Raw genomic sequence first — 9,775 nt, 5'->3', positions numbered from 1 at the left:
GATCAGAAAACTTTTCTTTCTATTTCTGAGGGAACCCCCACCCCATCCCAACCCTTTAAATTAATTAACAACCCCCCCCTCCTGACGCCCCCCAGACCCGCCAAATTAATTTACTACAACCCCCCACCCTCCTGACCCCCCCCCCCAAGACCTGCCATAAGTCCCTGGTGGTCCAGCGGGGGTCCAGGAGCGGTCCGGGAGCGATCTCCTGGACTTGGGCCGTCGGCCGCCAGTAATCAAAATGGCGCAGACGGCCCTTTGCCCTTACAATGTCACTGGGGTCGACCAATGGCAGCGGTAACCCCGCCCCCCATCTCTGATCCTCTGCTTATAGGCGCCACAATCGTAAACCTGGCCCTGGTTACAGGGAGGTTTTGGGGGATTCATAGGCGGAGGTGACACCCCCCTTTTTAAGAAGGGGAAGCAGGAAGTGCTGCTCATAACATTTTTTTTAAACTTGCTGGCAGGGCGATGGATTGGGACGCTATGGCCCCATTCCACATTATACTAAAACTGACAAGAAGGCAGGGAGCTCAGGCCACTTCAGCCCAACTACATAATGTTTTTTTCCAATATTCAGTAAGCTGGTGAGCAGCAAAGTTCCCTGGGTGACTTTAGCCGAGTATATTCATGTAAATTTGACCATCTTACTACCTATATTTACTCCTGCCTCAAGATATGGAGTAAGTGGATGATTTAAAAAATTTAAAATGAAAAATTACTGACGGGTGGGGGGTTCTGGTGAACATGATGAAATGGGGGAACTTCTGGCTGAAGAGCCAGGAGAAGCTAGATGACGTGCAGATGGACTTGTGGAAAACTGGTTTAGGAAAATTGGTAAACATGGATCATTGCTGTGCACATTGTTAGAAAATCACCCTACTTACGGTGTAAAAGACAACTTTAAGGGATAATGCGTTCTAAATAAGACATGACGTCTACTCCCTTAAACCTTGAAAATTTGATGTAAAAATATGCGGGGTATGGTATATCTTCTGCACTACTTTTCTGGCTTTAAATTATCTGAAAAAATAGCATTTAGGTGCTACTTAGATGGCTAAATCTCAAAAATGCATTTGCTGTCCAAGTTGCGCTATCAGAATTATCCCTCTAGTCAGATAGCTGGATAAATCTATGAGAAAGAAAGTGTTACTTATCCAGCTGACAGGGTCATTTATCAAATAGGGTTATGGCGTTTTCACATGCATTAAGCACCTTTAAATAATATATTCTGCTATGCATGGGGCTGAGCAAAATTTATATAAATATAAGAACTGTGACCATCATATAATGCCCTTTCCAGCTTATGGCTTAAATGAAGCCTTTTTGTAGCATTAGGCTTTTCTAATCATAGGTCATGTTCTTGTGTATAGAGTTCAAAAAATGCCCTCGACTAGGCTATAGCAATGCACTTATCTTTTAGACTGAATTTTCCACATTGCAGCAATGTTCAATGCTTCCGATGCTGCAATGTTTCGGAGTGGCTTTAACTCCTTCGTTAGGGAGCTTCAAATTGAAGACTGCGGAGGATTGATATGTTTAAGAGAAGTGCAGTCAGTTTACTGACGGGTTAACAACACTGTTAATGTTTTCTGTGCTTTAGGGCTACCCAGGTAGAGAGTCCATCAAGCTAGGTTGAGAGAACATTGCACAAATCTCATCTTTGAGTGAGTTTCCTCACTCCAAAGGTCATCAAATCTTCACAAGAGAGCACTATTTTGTTCGTACATCTCACTTTGAATGTCAAAGTGGCCCCTAACCCCTACACTAATACCTAAACCTCATCTCGAGTTACTAGGTGGGCCTCCCATAGAGATATAAATACCTATCTAGTGTGAAGGCATTATGGCTATTCTCATTCTCTCTCTCTCTCTCTCTCTCTCTCTCTCTCTCTCTCTCTCTCTCTCTCTCTCTCTCTCTCGCGCTCTCTCTCCCCCCCCACCCACCCTGATGGCTGGTTCTCCAAGACCTTAAAACTACTAAACATGGTCCCCCAGTGGTAAAGTTATCAGTTACTTAGTGCTTCACATAGGTATTAGCAATAAACTGCCTATTACCATAACACACACCCCTTTTTCTATCATATTTAGTGCATTTTGATAAATCCAGGCCTAAGTTGGATAGCCAGATTAGTGCTAGTTATCTGGTTAAGTGGCTTAGCTGGATAAGTAGCATTGTAAGACTTATCCAGCTAAGTAGTGCCAAAATTAGTGCACTTTTGTATATCTACCTGTAATGAATTGATTCATCAAGGATTTTTACCATGGACACAGAATAGAAAAAATGCCTTAATGAGTCAGTCCCTTAAATATTGAAAACAGTCTGTCTAGTTAGCCATACAGGCTAGTTTTAAAATGAGTGCGTATTGGTGCACGAGCAGAGATACACTAGAATCTTAAATCATGCTCGCACTTACGCGTGTATGATTTAAAATAAGCCTACCATGAGTAAGTTTGCTCCTAATTTTAAGAGGTTACTCGAGCAAACCTACTTTGCATATCTTTCATAGGACTTCAATGGCTTTAAAGCATATATGTAAATGGATTTAAAAATATGCTCATGCGAGGGACATTCCCTGTTTTTCCAATTAGTCCACCAGTTTGCCCGGTCAATCTTGAAATCAGCCAGAAGCCTCTAGTTCTTCATTCTGTATGGCCCCCCATTTGACCCTGACCCATCTCCCTATCATGTAAGATGAAAAATATGAGATCTGCAGACTTGCTCCTCATCAGGAGCAGCAGTAAAGTAATATGGCTAACAACCACTGCATACTATGGCGGGTAGTTTTAAAAATCAGCTTTATGCGTATTACTGTTGGTCCCTTCCTGGAACACCCATGACCTGTCCAGTCCCCGCCCATTCCCCACCCCTTTTCTGCCCCCTTCAATTTTGCTTTTAAAATGTGCATCGCTGGTATGAGGCCCACATACATGCATGCATATGTGGGCATTTTAGCATGAACAATGCTTTTAAAATCGACCCTTTAATCAGGAGCCAGAGTTGCAGTATCGTGACATCATATTCTACAGCCACAGTTACAGTGATTCCTAACCATGATCAGCAACTATGGTCACAGTATTGCATGTGATTCTTAATCACAACTAAGACACCACAGTTATTATCAACCATAGCAATAATGAAATATAGCAGCATGGTATGTAGTTCATCATCACTGATGTTCATTCATTGGGTGAACAGTTTGCTTGCTATCACTTTCTTCAAGGCACCTTTCACCTCATTGTTCCTAAGACTATAGATGAATGGGTTCAACATGGGGGTCACCACTGTGTACATCACACTCACCACCCGGTCATAGTTAAACGAAAAGTTGGAATCGGGGCGGAAATAGACAAATATGTCTGTTCCATAGAACAGTGAAACAACTATGAGGTGGGAAGAGCAAGTAGAGAAAGCTTTGCGCCTCCCCATGGCAGAAGGAATTTTCAGGATGGTAGAGATGATGTGGACATAGGAGACAACTGTGAACAGAAAGGGAGCCATGACTACAAATGGCCCGTCAGTGAAGATGAGGATTTCATTAACAGAGGTATCAGAACAGGATAATCTCAGCAGTGGTGGAAGGTCACAGAAGAAGTGTTGGATGGTATTGGACCCATGGAAGGACAACCTGGATGCCATGAGAGTGTGCAGCAGGGAGGTAAGGGAAGCTTGTAATCCACGAGATGACCACCAACACAACACAAACTCGTTTCTTCATCACTATGGTGTAGCGCAAGGGGTTGCAGATCGCCACATACCGGTCATATGCCATCACTGCCAGCAGGAAGAACTCCGTGCTGCCAGTAGAAAACATGAAGAATACCTGCCCAAGACAATCAGAGAAAGAAATGGTTTTGTTTTGAGAAGAGGAGGTGGATGAGGAGCTTGGGGATGGTAGATGTGATGAAGCAGATGTCCACAAGAGATAAGTTTCCCAAGAAGAAGTACATGGGGATATGAAGCTGAGGATTAACCCTGATGGTTAATATGATGAGGAGGTTTCCTATCAAGGTGATGACATACATGAAGAAGAAGACCACAAAAAGTGAAGTCTGGTGCTCAGGAATGTCCGAGAATCCAAGGAGAATGAATGTGACCTCATTGGTCTGATTTCTCTTTTCCATCCCTTGTGTGTTACCTGTGAAGATTGGAGGAAAGAATAAAGATAGTAAAAAAGAGTAGAATAATGGAAATAGAATTGGGTCACTGGCACGGAACGAGAAGATATAAATTAGATGAGCAGATGAAAGTGGATGAATAGAAGCTTTGATATAGAGAAAAGACAGAAAAATAGAGGGAATATAGAGAAGTGGATCGGGATGGATAGAAGTCTTGGATAAGGAGAGAAGACAGAGTTGGAAGAACAGAGAGAATGGAGGGATATAAATAGAAATCTTGGGATAGATAGAAACAAGAGCTAGAAGAGCAGAAAAATGGGAATGGAAATGGATAATAGAAGAAGGCAGGAGTTACAAGAGAAGAGGCAACAGGGTGGGGCAAAGATAGCAATAATGTGAGGAAGGCAGGGAGAACATAGGAAGTCTAGTGAGGATTTTGAAAACAAAGAAAATGATTCTGACCTGGACTCTGAAAGAAACTAGGAGCGCTGGAGTCCTAAGTACTGGAGTTATAGGGTCCTCCTGATTATTTTATTTTTATTTATTTATTTTATTTAAATTCCACTTTTTCAGGCACTTCAAAGCAGATTAAATTTTGGATTTCTAGAAGGGATGAAAGTGTGAACAGTAGCATTTTGGGCATATTCAAAGTGAACGTTTTGGGATATGAGGTTGGCAGGGTTTAATTTGTGGAGGAACGGGGTGGAATAAATGTTCTGGAATTTCTTTTCAGGCTTAAAAAGCAGAGCAGTAGGGGTATATTGCTCCAACCCTTCCTCTCCTGGCAGCCTGCAGGGAAGAGAAGGGAAGGGATTGAGCCCAAAGACACAAAGAAGAAAATAGCTGCTCTGTTTACTAATCCAGCCCCTCCTCTCTTGTTCCCCCTCTCCTCCATTTTTCCTCCTGTATTACAGGGAACAAAAGGGGAAGGGCTGGTACTGAAGCAGACACTACAGAGAAAAGGACAGAAACAAAAAAAGGTTTGAATTAGTCAGTGTTTGAAAGTTGTGAGCAGTAATGCCAATTGTCAACGGTCCAATCCTGGTCTTGATGAATGGCACTACTGCTCATAACTTTCTAATTTATGCCAATTCAGCTCTTTTTTGAGTCAATCCCCTGTCCCCTTTGCCAAAGGAGATTTGAGATACTGTTGCAGGATCTGGTTTCTTACACCCGTCGCTATGCCCAATGTGCCAGCAGAGATGAGATACAACAAGGCCTTATGTTCTATCCGCTGTGTCATAGAACACATCTTCGAAGTTCTCAAAAATAGATTTCACTGTTTGGACAAAATGTGGGGAGCTTTAATGTATGCCCTGCCCAGGATTGCTGAGATAGTGCTGCTCTTCTGTGTATTCCATAATCTTGTGTTACAGCATGGGATCCAGTAGATGTCGTTTCAGATCTACTCAAGAATCTCCTGTGTCCCTCTACAGAAGCCGGGGAGTCCAAACAGATTGGCAGCCAGCTTTGGCAAAGCATCATACAATATTACTTTGCCTGTTAGTCCTCATCTATTCCTTTCCCTTCCATGATAGAAAGTCCAGGAGAGTGCTTCTAGCTGCTCTCATCTCCATTTTTCTCTTACTCATGGGTCCTCTGTCTGGGTTAGTTTGTAAGAGAAACCACTTAGACTAAGTTAGGCTACATCATGATAATAGAGCAATAGGTGCAATAGACAGTAGCAGACAAAAGTTGACACCTAATAAACCAAGGGGCAGATTTTTAAAAAGTACGCGCAACTGGCGCAAACAAAAGTATGCCGGATTTTAAAAGATATGCGCATAGCCGCACATATCTTTTAAAATCCGGGGTCAGCGCGCGCAAGGCTGTTATGGCTGCCGGCCGCAGCAAACCGCAACCGGGGCCGACTGTCATGGCCACCGGCCGCGGCGGTCCGTGGCCGGGAACAAGTACTCACCCGCGACGCCGGGTGGACTCGGGGGAGGAGCAGGGTGCCTCCTTCGGCATTCCTCTCACGGCCTTGGCCGCTGCCCGGGCCGGCCGCAGAACCCAGCAGGGCTGCGATGACTCCTCACATTTCCTAGCAACATAGGGCCGCGCGCAGCTGAAGAATAGATTTAAAGGGGCAACGACAGGAAATGTCATGGCTCCCTCCTGAAGACTCCTCCCTTCTTCCAGGTATTTAGGGCAAGGTCTGTTCCTCAGACCTTGCCTTGGTATTGAGGCTCAGTTCCTGGTTTCCTGTTTGGCGTTCCGGATCCGCTTCTTGCCCCACTTCTGCTCTTCTCTTCGTTGGACTGATTCTTTGGCTCCTGACCATTGGACTGGTGGTGGTGATTTTCTGGCTTTGACATGGACTGGCTCTGGACCCTTCTCCTTCTTGTTCCTGGATTGGCTTCGGACCATTCTCCTGTCTGCTCCTGGACCGGCTCTCGACCTCTCTCTGGATTTCGACCCTTGGATTGGACTAGGACTATTCTTCAAGTAGACTCCCAGACTTCTCACGACCTGCTGGAGGCACCAGCCGTCTGGAAACCACGACCTTCAGGAGGCGCCTGCATCCAGACCATCTTCATTCTTCAGGGAGTCTCCTAAGTCCCAGCGGCCGTGCCCCTTCGGGCTCCTCCTGGGGGGGTTCACGAGCTTCTAGGGTGAAGTCTTCAGCTCTACCTCTCCAACAGGCCTTGCCATCCGAAGGTAGAAACCGACAAGGGTTAACTCCCTTCTCGGCAGTGCTGACTCTATCTCAGAACAGGGGTCCACTCTCCAATTCATAATAGAATACCAAGGCCTTGGACCCGGCAGAGGTCTCAGCTCGTCAGGCCATTCCTGGATTAGCCCAGAAGGTCATGGAGCAGCAACGAATACTAGAATCCATGGCAGCTTCTTTGGAACGACTTAACGCCCGGCTGGATTCTATAGCCACAACTCAAGCCATGCCGCCACCACTACCCTAGGTGGTGCAGAGTAATCCCCGGTCTGTGATTCCACTACCAACTCCTCCATGTTATGCCGGAGACCCTCGCCTGTGTCAAGGATTTCTCAACCAGTGCAGCATGCACTTTCATCTTCAAGCCTCCATCTTTCCAGATAATCTCACCAAAACAACATATATCCTATCGTTGGAGGGTAAGGCCCTAGCCTGGGCTTCCCCTTTCTGGCGACGGTCAGATCCAATCCTACAAAATCTGCCTAAATTCTTGGAATTATTTCAAGCGGTGTTTGACGACCCCGGGAAACAAGTGGTTGCGGGTTCCAAGATTTTACAACTCCGGCAAGGTGGACGACCACTAGCCGACTATACTATTGAATTCAGAACTTTGGCATCCAAACTCCACTGGGAGGAGAACTGTCTTCGATCTATATTCTTAGAGGGCCTGTCACCTAGAATAAAAGATGAAATGGCGGCCCGAGAGTTACCACAATCCTTGGATGCCATCGTGGACTTGGTCACCCGAATTGATCGATGACTACAGGAAAGAGCGCGGGAGGGATCAAGTACGAGAAGGCACGTAGCAGGAGCCATGTCTTCCCATTCAGTTCCCGCCTCCCAAACGGCACCTAAATCCAAAGGAACTACAGTGGAACCTATGCAATTGGGGCAAGGCCCCCCTTTCTCCAGAAGAACGGCAAAGACACCACAAGGCAGGCCTCTGTCTATACTGCGGAGGAGTGGGTCATCTCATTGCCCATTGTCCTACACGTCCGGGAAACTCCAATGCCTAGGCTCTATTGGGGGAGTAACCCTAGGCATCACCTCTCCTGCTCCCCCACTGACTCTACAGGTCATCCTGGATTTCGAAGATCACCAGTTCTCCACTCTAGCTTTAGTGGAGTCTGGAGCTGGTGGAAATTTTATTCTACAAGATGTGGTAGAGCAACTACACATCCCCACTTGCTTATGTCCAAAGCCGTTAATTATATCCTCTATCCATGGAGATCCCCTGTTTGGGAGGATAACTCATCATACAGTTCCAATGGAATGTCACATCTCACCGAACCACACCGAAAGAATTTCTTTTTATATCATCCAAAGAGCAATCCATCCTATAGTTCTTGGCATTCCATGGTTACAGCTACACAACCCCCAGTTCGACTGGACATCTTTAAAACTCATCCACTGGGGATCAAAATGCCTGGAGACCTTCATTCATGGATCAAGTTCCTCCAGCAGCTTCATCTGTACTTCTCAGCTGGAAGGTCTGCCGTCACAGTACAAGCAGTTTTCGGACGTTTTTTCCAAAAAAGCTGCGGACATTTTACCTCCACATCGAGAATTCGATTGTGGCAGCAATTTTATTCCTGGCACCACCCCGCCTCGGGGTAGGGTCTACCCGTTGTCTGCCTTGGAGACCCAAGCTATGTCTGAATATATTCGAGACAACCTGCAGAAAGGATTCATCAGGCGTTCTAAATCTCCAGCCGGGGCTGGGTTTTTCTTTGTTGGAAAAAAGGATGGGACTTTGCGTCCATGTATAGACTATCGTGGGCTCAATGCCATTACCATCAAGGACCGGTAACCCATTGCCGCTTATAGTCGAACTATTCGACCGTCTATAGGGGGCCAAGGTGTTTTCAAAATTGGACCTTCGAGGAGCATACAATCTAGTGAGGATTCATGAGGGGGATGAATGGAAGATGGCTTTTAACGCCAGAGATAGACATTATGAATATCTTGTTATGCCTTTTGGATTAACCAATGCTCCTGCAGTCTTCCAGCATTTTGTTAACGAAATATTTAGAGACTTGCTCTATATCTGCGTGGTAGTCTACTTAGACGATATTTTGATTTTTTCCGGTGATTTACAGTCGCATCGTCAACATGGTGTGCAAATGTTACAACGTCTGAGAGAAAATCGACTCTATGCTAAAATGGAAAAATGCATCTTTGAAAGAGAAGCTTTGCCTTTTTTGGGGTACATCATTTCTAAGCAAGGGTTTCAAATGGACCCCGCTAAACTAAAATGCATCCAAGAATGGCCTCAAACTAGTGGTCTACGGGCCCGCCAACGATTCCTCGGATTTGCAAACTACTACCGTAGTTTTATACAGAACTTTTCTAAGCTGGCTGCACCTCTTACGGCACTCACTCGTAAGGGGGCAAACATCAAGGCCTGGCCCATTGAGGCTGTAGAAGCCTTTCAGGTTCTCAAAGAATCCTTCCTTCAACAACCTTGTCTACGACATCCGGATCCCAGACGTCCGTTTACACTGGAGGTCGTTGCTTCCGCTGAGGGAGTAGGAGCTGTACTGAGTCAAAACAGTGCATCGGGAAAATCTCATCCATGCTCATATTTCTCTAAGAAATTTTCTCCAGCAGAACGCAATTATGCTATTGGCAACAAAGAACTTCTTGCCATCAAGCCCGCGTTCGAAGAATGGCGACAGTGGTTGGAGGGGGCACAGCACCGTATCACTGTCTTCACTGACCACAAAAACTTGGTGTATCTTCAACAAGCTCAACGTCTGAATCCTCGTCAAGCTCGCTGGGCGCTTTTCTTCTCACGTTTTGATTTTGAGCTTCGATATCGACCTGCTACAAAGAACATCAAGGCTGATGCACTGTCTCGATCTTTCCCCGATGTGGACATTGAGGAGCCAATTCAAAATATTATTGATCCTGCTCGCATTATCCTCTCCACCACGTTCACAGTCCCACCAGGCAAGACTGTGGTACCTAAGAGACTTCGTAC

The 9,775-nt window shown here is 45.6% G+C and overlaps 1 pseudogene; it reads right to left on the bottom strand.

Annotated features, from left to right (window-relative positions):
- Positions 1–3,183: 3,183 nt before the first annotated feature.
- Positions 3,184–4,124, bottom strand: LOC115098534 (annotated as a pseudogene).
- Positions 4,125–9,775: the final 5,651 nt, after the last annotated feature.

This window comes from Rhinatrema bivittatum, chromosome 1, assembly GCF_901001135.1.
Source record: "Rhinatrema bivittatum chromosome 1, aRhiBiv1.1, whole genome shotgun sequence".
Classification (NCBI taxonomy): Eukaryota; Metazoa; Chordata; class Amphibia; order Gymnophiona; family Rhinatrematidae; genus Rhinatrema; species Rhinatrema bivittatum.
This window is presented reverse-complemented; position numbering and strand designations above follow the sequence as displayed.